At 38.3% G+C, this 14,762-nt stretch overlaps 1 protein-coding gene across 1 annotated transcript in view; it reads left to right on the top strand.

Moving 5' to 3' along the window:
* The window catches only part of grin3a (glutamate receptor, ionotropic, N-methyl-D-aspartate 3A), a 117,162-nt gene that overhangs the window by 14,862 nt on the left and 87,538 nt on the right, over positions 1 to 14,762 (top strand). The gene's annotated exons all lie outside the window — the stretch shown is intronic.

The raw sequence follows: 14,762 nt of genomic DNA, 5'->3' as shown, positions 1-14,762 counted from the left end.
CCCGAAATGTGTTTGTCATTCTTGTTTGGTGTGGGTTGACAGTGTGGTGTAACAGTGTTAAAGTTGTTTATATGGCCACCCTTAGTGTGACCTGTATGGCTGTTGACCAAGTATGCCTTGCATTCACTTGTGTGTGTGTAGAAGCCGCATATATTACGCTGTTTGTATGGAGGAAAAGCGGACGTGACGACAGGTTGTAGAGCAGGGGTAGGGAACCTATGGCTCGCGAGCCAGATGTGGCTCTTTTGATGACTGCATCTGGCTCTCGGCTAAATCTGAGCTGACACTGCTTAACACGATGAGTGATGAATAATTTCAATTGTAATCAAAGTGTTAAAAATAACGTTCAAAATATAAAACATGCTCCGAGGGTCACTGGTTCAAATCCCACCTAGAACCAACCTCGTCATGTCCGTTGTGTCCTGAGCAAGACACTTCACCCTTGCTCCTGATGGGTGCTGGTTGGTGCCTTGCATGGCAGCTCCCTCCATCAGTGTGTGAATGTGTGTGTGAATGTGGAAGTAGTGTCAAAGCGCTTTGAGTACCTTGAAGGTAAAAAGCGCTATACAAGTACAACCCATTTATTTATTTATTATTTATGTATTTGAATCCATCCATCCTTTTTTCTATCGCACTTGTTCAAGAAGTTGTATTAAGTGTAATAAGTGATTTATTTATTATTGGTTAGTTTAGGGCTTGCTCTCCTGGGGGTTCTTCTGACCACCAAGCACCGACATGAGAGCCTGTTTCAGCGTTGCAATATTTTTTATTTTTCAATAAGTCTCTCCGTTGCTTTCCAGCAATTGTCTTTTTCTCTTTCGTTCTGGCTCGCAGTCTGGCTCCAGCCCCAACCCTGTCTCTCCTCCTGGCTGCTGCTTAAAACAGGGCGACAGGTGATTAGATAACAAGGCCCAGGTGGGCCATCTACGCACCTGTCGCTGATTTCGAGGCCGGCCATGGCACACCCCGCTTCGCTGCAGGCCCTCATACCACACCCCCTCCACAGTTAACTCCAGAATAACCATGTTATTACAAAGAATAAGAGACTTATTATATTGTAGAAATCTGTCTCACTTAAAAATGCACGTGTTTATTTGTGTTCAGTGTTGAAAAAAATATTATATGGCTCTTGCAGAAATATATTTTAAAATATTTGGATTATTGTCTCTCTCAGTCAAAAAGGTTCCCGACCCCTGTTGTAGAGGATGCTAAAAGCAGTACTTTTGAGGCACGCCCCCAATATTGTTGTCCGGGTGGAAATCCGGGAGAATGGTTGCCCCTGGAGATTTTTGGGGGAGGCACTGAAATTCGGGATTCTCTTGGAAAAATCGTGAGTGTTGGGAAGTTTGAAAATTTGCGTTGAATGCGGTGATACAGCGGCATCGCCACTATACAATACCGGTGGGCCAGCTCTAATGTTAATTTATTATTGCCAAATTTTGCCCGCGGGCCAGAGTTTGACACCCATGATTTAGACAATACCCGCCTTCTGTCCGAATGCAGCTGGGATAGCCTCCAACCCCCTGCAATCCCCAGAGGGACAAGTGGTAGAAAATGGACAGATGGACCATATAAAAGATATAAATTTTGCCGACTATAGAGCTTTTAATACTACCGATGTCTATGTCTTTGTAATGAATGTTGACACTTTGCAGCTGAGTTCCACACACTTGACAGCAACAAACTTACGCTAATGGTTATGTACGGTAAAACTTTTCATCAAGTCACCTTAAAGGCCTACTGAAATGAGATTTTCTTATTTAAAGGCCTACTGAAACCCACTACTACCGACCACGCAGTTTGATAGTTTATAAATCATTCTGTGTCAAACTTGATAATTTCCCGATATTGCCATATTTTTGCTAAAAGGATTTAGTAGAGAACATCGACGATAAAGTTCGCAACTTTTGGTCGCTAATAAAAAAGCCTTGCCTTTACCCGAAATAGCAGACATATGCGCGTGACGTCACTGGTTGTAGAGCTCCTTACATCTGAACATTGTTTACAATCATAGCTACCAGCAGCTAGAGCGATTCGCACCGAGAAAGCGACAATTTCCCTATTAATTTGAGCGAGGATGAAAGATTTGTGGATGAGGAAAGTGAGAGTGAAGGACTATAAAAAAAAAGTTAGAAAAAAAGAATTAAAAAAAAGGCTAGGACAGTGGGAGCGATTCAGATGTTATTAGACACATTTACTAAGGATCATTCTGGAAAATCCCTTATCTGCTTATTGTGTTACTAGTGTTTTAGTGAGATTATATGGTACCTGAAAGTCGGAGGGTTGTGGCCACGGGTGTGGTGACCGCCAGTGTCTCCGGTTGGAGGAGGTAATAGTCTGCAGCAGCTGCTCATAACTACGGTAAGAGCCAACTTATTACAACAATTTTCTCACCGAAACCTGCCGGTTGACACATGGTCAGGAACCGGGTTCGCTTGACCGCTCTGTTCTATAGTAGAGCTTCACCTTCGGGAATGTAAACAAGGAACCACCGGCTGTGTTTGTGTTTCTAAAGGCGGCCGCAATACACCACTTCCCACCTACATCTTTCTTCTTTGACGTCTCCATTATTAATAGAACAAATTGCAAAAGATTCAGCAACACAGATGTCCAGAATACTGTGTAATTATGCGATTAAAGCAGACTACTTATAGCTTGGATCGGGCTGGGAAAAAAATATCCGCTACAACCCGAGACGTCAAACGCACGCGTCATCATACCGACGTTTTCAACAGAACACTTTGCGGGAAATTTAAAATTGCAATTTAGTAAACTAAAAAGGCCGTATTGGCATGTGTTGCAATGTTATGATTTCGTGATTGATATAAAAACTATCAGACTGCGTGGTCGGTAGTAGTGGGTTTCAGTAGGCCTTTAACCTAAGAAGTAAGAAAGAACCAGCCTGGTCAGCGTTGGTGTTTCTAAGATGGAGTTGTGTGTTCAAAGCTGCTTCAGAGGGAGAGAATAAATCCAGGGGAAAGAAGCTGGCACACAACATCTGGGTCAGACTGAAAGCCAGTCAGTAGTCAATTCTTTTGAGTTGTCAATCTATCATGAAATGCCAGAGAGCCAGCTGATTCATAACTTTGAGTAACGGTGTTAGAGCGGCATAACAAAATGCAAAGGTTGACAGTAAGCCAAACAATGTACACTCATATATTTATGTTGTTGTTAGGGGGAGATGCCGATGGCAGAGGTGAAAGTTGTGCAAATGGTTTTAAAAGTAGACCCTTTTATGGATGTAAAAACAACATAGGCTCTAGAACAGGAGTCACCAACCTTTTTGAAACCAAGAGCTACTTCTTGGGTACTGATTAATGCGAAGGGCTACCAGTTTGATACACACTTGCCAGAAATAGCCATTTTGCTCAATTTACCTTTAATAAATAAATCTGTATATATATATAAAATGGGTATTTCTGTCTGTCATTCCGTCGTACATTTTTTTTCCTTTTACGGAAGGTTTTCTGAAGAGAATAAATGATTAAAAAAACACTTAATTGAATGGTTTAAAAAAGGAGAAAACACGAAAAAAATGAAACTTAAATTTTGAAACATAGTTTAGCTTGGATTTCGACTCTTTAAAATTCAAATTTCAAACGAAAAATATGAAGAGAAAAACTAGGTTATTAGAATCTTTTTGAACATTTTTTAAAAATAATTTATGGAACATCATTAGTAATTTTTCCTGATTAAAATTAATTGTAGAATTTTGATGACATGTTTTAAATAGGTTAAAATCCAATCTGCACTTTGTTAGAATATATAACAAATTGGACCAAGCTTTATTTCTAACAAGGACAAATCAGTACTTCTTCTATATTTTCCAGAACAACAATTTTAAAAGAAATTCAAAAGACTTTGAAATAAGATTTAAATTTGATTCTACAGATTTTCGAGATTTGCCAGAATATTTTTTTTGAATTTGAATCATTATAAGTTTCACAAATATCTTTGTCGAAAAAACAGAAGCTAAAATGAAGAATTAAATTAAAATGTATTTATTATTCTTTACAATAAAAATAAAAAAAATACTTGAACATTGATTTAAATTGTCAGGAAAGAAGAGGAAGGAATTTAAAAGATAAAAAGGTATATATGTTTAAAAATAATCCTAGAATCATTTTTAAGGTTGTATTTTTTCTCTGAAATTGTCCTTCTGAAAGTTATAAGAAGCAGGGTAAAAATAAATAAATAATGTATTTAAACAAGTGAAGATCAAGTCTTTAAAATATTTTCTTGGATTTTCAAATTCTATTTGAGTTTTGTCTCTTTTAGAATTAAAAATGTCGAGCAAAGCGAGACCAGCTTGCTAGTAAATAAATAACATTTAAAAAATAGAGTCAGCTCACTGGTAAGTGCTGCTATTTGAGCTATTTTTAGAACAGGCCAACAAGCTACTCATCCGGTCCTTACCCCTGCTCTAGAATGATGTTAATTTAAAAATCAAGTTTTAGTCAGTGATTGTAGCTGAGATAGGCACCAGCGACCCCAATGGGAATAAGCGGTAGGAAATGGATGGATGGATGGACACTTTCAGCAACTAATCATCTAATAGAGAGACGATCAATCCAAATAATTAGGTTGATTTGCTGGCAAGAGGTAATGACAGCAATGTGAGGGATGCAGTGTTCCTCTCACGTCTCCACAGCAGATCGATGTGCTTTAAGGGAAGTGATGGGAGAAAACTCCGTGACAACACACGAAGGATTTCTAGGTGAATTTTTCAACTGAAGATTTTTATGTAAGAGAGCAGGTTGCTGCACTGAAGAGCTATCGTCTGTCCTGGGTTGCTTTCGTTTTTTTTTTTTTAAAGCCACTCTTTATTTAAAGTTTTAGGTCACAAAGCAGAGAATATATAGTTAATAACGTATGATATAATGTTCAGGCATGAAAGGGTGAATACTCATGTACGTAAGGTTTTGACTCACACCGTCATAAAGGGCAATGATCAGCTGGCAAAAGAGACACAAACGCTAGAGCAGGGGTCACCAACGCGGTAGGTAGCCCGTAAGGACCAGAGGAGTCGCCCGCTGGCCTGTTCTAAAAATAGCTCAAATAGCAGCACTTACCAGTGAGCTGCCTCTATTTTTTTTAATTGTATTTTTTTATCAACAAGCTGGTCTCGCTTTGCTTGACATTTTTAATTCTAAGAGAGACAAAACTCAAATAGAATTTGAAAATCCAAGGAAATATTTTAAAGACTTGGTCTTCACTTGTTTAAATAAATTCATTTATTTTTTTTACTTTGCTTTTTATAACTTTCAGAAAGACAATTTTATAAAAAAAATATACAACCTTAAAAATGATTTTAGGATTTTGAAACACATATATATTTTTACCTTTTAAATTCCTTCCTCTTCTTTCCTGACAATTTAAATCAATGTTCAAGTAATTTGATTTTTTTTAATGTAAAAAATAATGAATACATTTTGATTTAATTCTTCATTTTAGCTTCTGTTTTTTCAAAGAAGAATATTTGTGAAATATGTCTTCAAACTTATTATGATTAAAAGTCAAAAAAGTTATTCTGGCAAATCTAGAAAATCTGTAGAATCAAATTTAAATCTTATTTCAAAGTCTTTTGAATTTCTTTAAAAAATGTTGTTCTGGAAAAAGATAATGATTTGTCTTTGTTAGAAATATAGCTTGGTCCAATTTGTTATATATTCTAACGAAGTGCAGATTGGATTTTAATCTATTTAAACATGCTATCAAAATTCTAAAATTAATCTTAATCAGGAAAAATTACTAAAGATATTCCATAAATTTGTTTTTATTTTTTCAAAAATATTAGAATTAGCTCGTTTTTTTCTTCATTTTTTTTCAGTTAAATTTTGAATTTTAAAGAATCGAAATTGAAGACAAACTAAGTTTCAAAATTGTATTTTCTTTTTTTTCGTGTTTTCTCCTCTTTTAAACTGTTCAATTAAGTGTTTTTTTCATCATTTATTCTCTACAAAAAAAATTCCGTAAAAGGAAAAAAATGTACGACAGAATGACAGACAGAAATACCCATTTTTATATATATATATATATATATATATATATATATAAATTTATCAAAAGTAAATTGAGCAAATTGGCTATTTCTGGCAATTTATTTAAGTGTGTATCAAACTGGTAGCCCTTCGCATTAATCAGTACCCAAGAAGTAGCTCTTGGTTTCAAAAAGGTTGGTGACCCCTGCGCTAGAGAGTTTCCTCAGTAAGGCAGAGGCAAAATCATTAATAAAAAGGAAATCGTTTGAAAGAGTGGCAATCAAATTGGGACATTGATACAACAGGAATACACTTATGTGCAGTACATAACATGGTAGGACCGTAAAAACTGGAAGGGGGAGCACAAAAGAGGAAGGAATCATAGCACACATTAGATTAGGACACACCAGACACACTGCATAAAATATTGTTACTTATAAGTAAAAATCCAACAGGATTATGTGGACTGCTGCAATGAAGTAGAGTCAGTGGAACATGCAATCATTCATAGTGGGAAATACAGTAAAGAAAAGAGAACACGAAGAGAGGAAGTTAGAAGACATGGACAGAAAGAGGTTAGTCTGAAAAGGGTGCTAGGCGGTTTTATATATATATATATATATATATATATATATATATATATATATACATATATATATATATATATATATATATATATATGTATATATATATATACTGTATATATATATATATACATATACACATATACATATGTATATACATACATATATAAACTTTATATATATATATATATATATATATATATATATATATATATATATACATATATATATATATATATATACATATATATATATATATATACCAGGGGTGTCAAACTCAAATACATTGTGGGCCAAAATCTAAAACTGAACAAAGCCGCGGGCCAATGTTGAACAAATTAACCTTTTAGGTGGTAGCGTGTATTGTAGTGTCCCGGAAGAGTTAGTGCTGCAAGGGGGTCTGGGTATTTGTTCCGTTGTGTTACGGTACGGATGTTCTCCCGAAATGTGTTTGTCATTCTTGTTTGGTGTGGGTTCACAGTGTGGCACATATTTGTAACAGTGTTAAAGTTGTTTATACGGCCACCCTCAAGTGTAACCTGTATGGCTGTTGACCAAGTATGCGTTGCGTTTACTTATGAGTGTGTATAAGCCGCTTACATTATGAAGCTGTTTGTATGGAGGATAAGCGGACGTGACGACATGTTTTATACAACGTTAAAGGCAGTGCCTTTAAAGGGGAACATTATCACAATTTCAAAAGGGTTAAAGACAATAAAAATCTGTTCCCAGTGGCATCTTGTATTTTTTGAAGTTTTTTTCAAAATTGTACCGGTCCCCGAATACCCCTAAAAAAAGCTTTAAAGTGCTTGATTTTCGCTGTGACGTCATGCAGTCCTGCCTGTAAACAAACAATGGCAGATACCACAGCAAGATATAGCGACATTAGCTCGGATTCAGACTCGGATTTCAGTGGTTTAAGCGATTCAACTGATTACGCTTGTATTGAAACAGATGGTTGGAGTATGAAAGTATTGAAGAAGAAAATTAAGCTATTAAGCGAATAGCTATTGACGCTATTCATAGCCATAGCATGGCCGAATAGCTGCGTTAGCATCGCCGGTGAAATACGCGGACCAAACGATCAGGACTTTCGCATCTTGTGACACTGGAGCAACTTAAATCCGTCGATTAGTAAGTGTTTTCGCATTAAATGTGGGTGGAAGGAAACGTAATATAGTTGCAAATGCTTCTGCAGGTTATCCATACATCTCTGTGCCATGTCTGCTCTAGCACCGCCGGTAAATAGTATGTTAGCATCGATTAGCGTAGCATGTTAGCATCGATTAGCTGGCAGTCAACATCAACAAAACTCACCTTTTGTGATTACTGTGACTTTATCGTTACAAATGCATCTGCAGGTTATCCATACATCTCTGTGCCATGTCTGCTTTAGCACCGCCGGTAAATACCATGTTAGCGTCGATTAGCGTAGCATGTTAGCATCGATTAGCTGGCAGTCACACCGCGACCAAATATGTCTGATTAGCAAATAAGTCAACATCAACAAAACTCACCTTTGTGATTTCGTTGACTTTATCGTTGCAATTGCTTCTGCAGGTTATCCATACATCTCTGTGCCATGTCTGTCTTAGCATCGCCGGTAAAATGTGGAGCCACTTTGGTACATTCAACGGGGGTCTGGCGGCAGACACTTTCGCATCTTCGGGCCAGTGGTGCAACTTGAATCCCTCCCTGTTAGTGTTGTTACACCCTCCGACAACACACCGATGAGGCATGATGAATCCAAGGCTCCAAAAAATAGTCGAAAAAATGGGAAATAACAGAGCTGAGACCCAATGTTTACAATGGGTTGAAAATGAAAATGGCGGCTGTATTACCTCGGGGACGTCACATTCCGACGTCATCCCCTCCAGAGCGATAAACAGAAAGGCGTTTAATTCGCCAAAATTCACCCATTTAAAGTTCGGAAATCGGTGAAAAAATTATATGGTCTTTTTTCTGCACCATCAAGGTATATATTGATGCTTACATAGGTCCGGTGATAATGTTCCCCTTTAAGGCACGGCCCCCCAATATTGTTGTCCGGGTGGAAATCGGGAGATATTCGGGAGAATGGTTGCCCAGGGAGATTTTCGGGAGGGGCACTGAACTTCGGAAGTCTCCCGGGAAAATCGTGAGGGTTGGCAAGTATGAATATTAGCGGTGAATGCGGTGTTACTGCGGCACAGCCACTGTATAATACCGGCGGGCCAGATCTAATGTTTATTTGATATTGTCTCAAGGCCCAAATGAAATTACATGGGGGCCAGAGTTTGACACCATTGATATATACACATTCATATAAACTACATGGATATATACATACATATATATATATATATATTTTTTTTTAATGATTTTTATGTAAGAGAGCAAGTTGCTGCACTGAAGAGCTATCGTCTGTCCTGGGTTACTTTCATGACGTCAGCAGATTAGTGCATGCAGGGGTGATTGACAACATATTTTCTGTTTTGCTCTAGTACAGGGGTCAGGAACCTTTTTGGCCGAGAGAGCCATGAAAGCCAAATATTTCAAAATGTATTTCCGTGAGAGCCATATCATATTTTTTAACACTGAATACAACTGAATGCGTGCATTTCTAAGTAACACCAACATAGAGTATAATAAGTCTCTTATTCTTTTTAATAACATTGTTATTCTGAAGCTAATCAATAATAAATAAAATGTCATGTCTTTTGATCATGTTTTTGTTTGGCCATGTGCTGTTTGTCCTTTGGACTCTTTACGTTCCTGTTTTTTTCCACTCCCTTGTCTGGTTTCCTTGGTTACTAATTTTGTCCACCTGTCTCTGGTGGACAAAATACCCGCTCACCTGCTTCCCGAGCACTAATCAGAGGCAATATTAAAGCTTGTCTTTGCCAGTCAGTCGCCCTGGCGTCAATGTGATCTTTTCTTTCTCTGTGCTGACTTGTTTCATGCCTTGCCATAGTTACGTGCTTCATGCCATGTTATGTAAGTTTTGTTTGATTTATGTTCATAGTCTGTTTATACGTTAGATTTGTTCCTTAGCCCAAGTTGTGCCTCCCCTGTGAGCGATTTTTGTTTTTATCTTTTTTTAGTTTAAATTAAATCATGTTTTTACCTAAATGCCATGTCCCGAGTAGTCCATCTGCCTTCCTGGAAGAACGACCCCGCAGCAAGCTGCAACCCCCCCCCCCCATCGTGACATTAAATACTTCTTACCATTAATACGACTTCTTGAACAGGTGCAGTAGAAAACGGATGGATGGATTTAAATGCATGAGAATGTTTTATATTTTGCACGTTATTTTTAGCACTGTGATTACCAGCAAAATTATTCATAATTATCGCGTTAAGCAATGTCAGCTAAGATTCATCTGAGAGCCAGATGCAGTCATCAAAAGAGCCACATCTGGCTCTAGAGCCATATGTTCCCTACCCCTGCTCTAGCAGATCCTGATATAAACTAATACACTTTCTCTTATTCCATTGAAGGAACGTCTGGGTTTAATTGCGGTTGTTGATGCTTTTATTGGTGCAGTAATCCATCTCCATACCTGGAGACAGCAGATGAAGATCCATTACATGCCTATGGAGTGACTAAAGTGATTACAGCCTGAGGTGGCTCTGATAGATTTATTCGCTGCTCTGCAGATTGTGTAAAGTCAGTGAACCCTACAGTATATGAAGCACGCATTGGAAGACCTGGATTTACCCTAACATACTCAATATCATAAGACTCTTTTTGATATTTGTACATAATATTTCACATTTGAAATGGTTATTATCAAAGCATTGGAACATCCGTGTTTGGTTGACTCCTCACTTTTGCTAATGTTTCCTTCCAATACAAAGCCCGTAAAGTCAGCATATTTCCAAACTAGATTCCTTAAAGTAATTGTAGGCATTTCTCCCGTCCAAAGGCAAAACCCAGTAACTCAATTTTGGCCAAAATTGAGCTGATAATAATTTTGGAGTTCCTAGGTTATTATCAATCAATCAATGTTTACTTATATAGCCCTAAATCACTATTGTCTCAAAGGGCTGCACAAACCACTACGACATCCTCGGTAGGCCCACATAAGGGCAAGGAAAACTCACACCCAGTGGGACATCGGTGACAATAATGACCAGGTGGGACGTCGGTGACAATGATGACTATGAGAACCTTGGAGAGGAGGTAAGCAATGGATGTCGAGCGGGTCTAACATGATACTGTGAAAGTTCAATCCATAATGGATCCAACATAGTCGCGAGAGTCCAGTCCAAAGCGGATCCAACACAGCAGCGAGAGTCCCGTTCACAGCGGAGCCAGCAGGAAACCATCCCAAGCGGAGGCGGATCAGCAGCGCAGAGATGTCCCCAGCCGATACACAGGCAAGCAGTACATGGCCACCAGATCGGACCGGACCCCCTCCACAAGGGAGAGTGGGACATAGGAGAAAAAGAAAAGAAACGGCAGATCAACTGGTCTAAAAAGGGAGTCTATTTAAAGGCTAGAGTATACAAATGAGTTTTAAGGTGAGACTTAAATGCTTCTACTGAGGTAGCATCTCGAACTGTTACCGGGAGGGCATTCCAGAGTACTGGAGCCCGAAATGAAAAAGCTCTATAGCCCGCAGACTTTTTTTGGGCTTTGGGAATCACTAATAAGATACATTAGTGTATGCGATATTGTAATTTGTTCCGTAAGTAAGTTGTTACGCGCATGGCAGGACCTAGCAACTACCACATAACCGCGTAGATACAACAGAAAAACCTAGTATCTCAAGGGACGAATCGGAGCTTCTTTGTCAGTCGCCTTATTGTCATTAATGAGACATTTGCACGAATGGGGGCCGACGGTCAACCTGATTATGTGATATTATGCCACAAGGGGGTATTTGGAAGATTGGCCCAGGACGTTGCAAGCACCTTCATTAAATGTATTGTTCTTGTTTCTTCCCCTTGCATACTCTTTTGGGCAGATAACAGTGGAGGTCAAAATAAAAACTGGACGCTGTACACGGCTCTTTGTCCAATGTGCAAACGCAGAATGGGGCCCACCCGTGATTGTGATATAATATCTAGAGAAAGGGGCACACGTTCATGAGAGCAGATTCAATCCATGGCTCAATCGTCAAGAAAATGAAAGCTCAAGAAAACATCTATACGTTCGATGACTTTGTAGATCTTTGTAAGACAGCATCAAGGTAGATTGGTTTTCATTTGTTTTCTCAAAATCAGCTAGAAGTGAGTTACTAGGGTTTGCCTTGGGACGGGAGATTTGTGGTTCAGATGTGCCAAATTTGGCAATGGTATGCCAAATACTTTATTCATCTGTTGCTGTTATGTCTTCTTCGGTTTAGTGGGTGATTGGTGTCTTGTCATTTTTATTTTAACGTTGCCGCCTCATACATAAACACTTATGTTTACATGTACTGAACAACTAATTATTGCATGGTTTCGTTTGAAAACAGTTTTTTAAAACAGATTTTAATTGGGTTTTTGACTTTTTAAAGATGGGATTTACATATCCTGAAGGTATCAAGATAACCCTCCTAAATAATTTCAAATAACAACAAAACCAATCTAAAGTAGCCAGAAAATACATTTAAGTAAGCATTTAACTTGTCTGTCTATTCATTTAAATATGATTATAAATCTGTCAAGTTTTCCCTTACTTCAAAGTGTAAAGTAGGGATTAACTGATACGCATAGGCCTTAAAATTACACTGGTTATATTATTAATATGAATAATACCTACTCAGTGGCTTAGTGGTTAGAGCAGGGGGGTCAGCAACCTTTTCAAAACCAAGAGCTACTTCTTGGGTACTGATTAATGCGAAGGGCTACCAGTTTGAAACACACTTAAATAAACTGCCAAAAATAGCCAATTTACGCAATTTAACTTTAATAAATAAATCTATATGTATAAAAAATGGGTATTTCTGTCTGTCATTCCTTTTATGGAAAGTTTTTTGTGGAGAATAAATGATGAAAAAAACACTTAATTGGATGGTTTAAAAGAGGAGAAAACACGAAAAAAATAAAAATGTAATTTTGATCAGAAGGAGCTGGCATGGACTATATAAGTAAAGGTAAGACCATAATAACGTTTTTTTTTTTTAATTAAATCTGCTTTTCATGATGGTATCCTTACATCACACTCAATTTTTTACTGCATGCCTTTGGTATGTGCCGGAGTGAGAAGAGGTTTTAAAATAATTAGCGCATGCTTACTTTTACCGCATGCCTTTGGTAAGCGCAGGAGTGAGAAGAGGTTTTAAATTAATTAGCGCCCCGGCGGCAATTCAAAGAAATACGGTAAATGGAATAAAAAATATATTTAACTTTAAAAAAAAAGCCCAGGATCTGTAGCTCAGGTGTAAGGTGACCTGTACCCACTTCCACACCCTGACTGTGTGAAAGAAGGACACAAGCGGAAGAGCTCGGCAACTAATTTTCATGCTGCTCGTCAGTCTGGTCACACACCGCTGTGGGACGGCCTTCACTTCTCAGCAGGAAGTCTGAAGATTGTCTCTGATTGACACCACTTTTGTGAGGCGAGCGTTAAGTAGCAGTACGGACCGCGGCGTAATGAAATTGCCGCCGGTTGCAGAATGTAATCTCCACTTCTTTCTGCATGGAGATTGGCTTCAATGAGGACATGCTTCGTCGTTCCATCACAACGTATCTACTTGGTGCAGCAATCAATATAGACTTCGTCCCCCCTTTGCGACCATAGGATCCAATTTATGAGAGCAAAATCTGAACAGAATGTTTGGGTTTCACCACAGGGAGTTCAAACAAGAACAGAATAAGATGTTTGGCATCGTGTGTGAAGACTTGGCACGTTTTGGGCACAACAGACAAACTGAGTTGTGCAGCACACCCCCGTAAGAATTTTAGTTTAATGAGAAAATAAACAGCTTTTATGGTCAAAAACTATGATGAACATGAGGTATTTAGTAGAAGTAATTTAGTATTTAGGTTTTATGTTCCACATGTTGTGTAACTTATGATGTGAGTAATGATATTCATAGAAGCAGGTAAGTGGAGGTTGAAATCCATTCTCTTCACCTCTGTGTCTGGTCTCATAGAACAAATTGAATTCTGAGAGAGAAAGTCATTCCAATGCTGGATTCATAAGCCATTTTTTTTTTTATTTCCTCCTCCACTTCACCCCATCTGTTTTTGAAGCCTCACTATAAGGTCTCCTATTTTCTACATCCTTCTATTGGCTTCATTGACTACAAGCCCGTCTCATTTTCCCTTTCCTGATATTTCTTTATCATCTTGTTGCCCTCGAAGAAATCCAAACGACCTCTTTATCTGCCTCCTTATCATGTCACTAATGTCACCATTTGCATTCCTCACAGTCAATCCTTTTCTTTCCCTCTTTTGTTAAAGGGGAACATTATCACAATTTCAAAAGGGTTAAAAACAATAAAAATCAGTTCCCAGTGGCTTGTTTTATTTTTCGAAGTTTTGTGCAAAATTTTACATCTCACGGAATATCCCTAAAAAAGCTTTAAAGTTCTTGATTTTCGCTATTTGCGATGTGACTGTCCATTTCCCTGCTGCCAATACAAACAACATGGCAGTTACCACAGCAAGATATAGCGACATTAGCTCGGATTCAGACTCGGATTTCAGTGGTTTAAGCAATTCAACAGATTACACATGTATTGAAACTGATGGTCAGAGTATGGAGGCAGATAGCGAAAACGAAATTGGAGAATAAATTGAAGAGAATAGCTATTGACGCTATTCGGCCATAGCGTGGGTGTACCTAATGAAGTGGCCCATAGCATGGCTGCCTTATTAGCATCGCCGGTAAAATGTGCGGACCAAACAATGAGGACTTTCGCATCTTGTGACACTGGAGCAACTTAAATCCGTCGATTGGTAAGTGTTTGTTTCGCATTAAATGTGGGTATCTAGTTTCAAATGTACATACAGCTACCGTAAATAGCATGTTAGCATCGGTTAGCGTAGCATGTTAGCATCGATTAGCTGGCAGTCATGCCGAGACCAAATATGTCTGATTAGCACATAAGTCAACAACATCAACAAAACTCACCTTTGTGATTTCGTTGACTTAATCGTTGCAAATGCATCTGCAGGTTATCCATACATCTCTGTGCCATGTCTGTCTTAGCATCGCCGGTCAAATGTGAAGACACTTTGGTACATTCAATGGGGGTCTGGCGGAAAATTTCTTGCCAGT

Source organism: Nerophis ophidion, linkage group LG17 (assembly GCF_033978795.1).
Source record: "Nerophis ophidion isolate RoL-2023_Sa linkage group LG17, RoL_Noph_v1.0, whole genome shotgun sequence".
Classification (NCBI taxonomy): Eukaryota; Metazoa; Chordata; class Actinopteri; order Syngnathiformes; family Syngnathidae; genus Nerophis; species Nerophis ophidion.
Note: the sequence above shows the minus strand (reverse complement) of the source record. Positions and strands in the feature narration are given on the sequence as shown.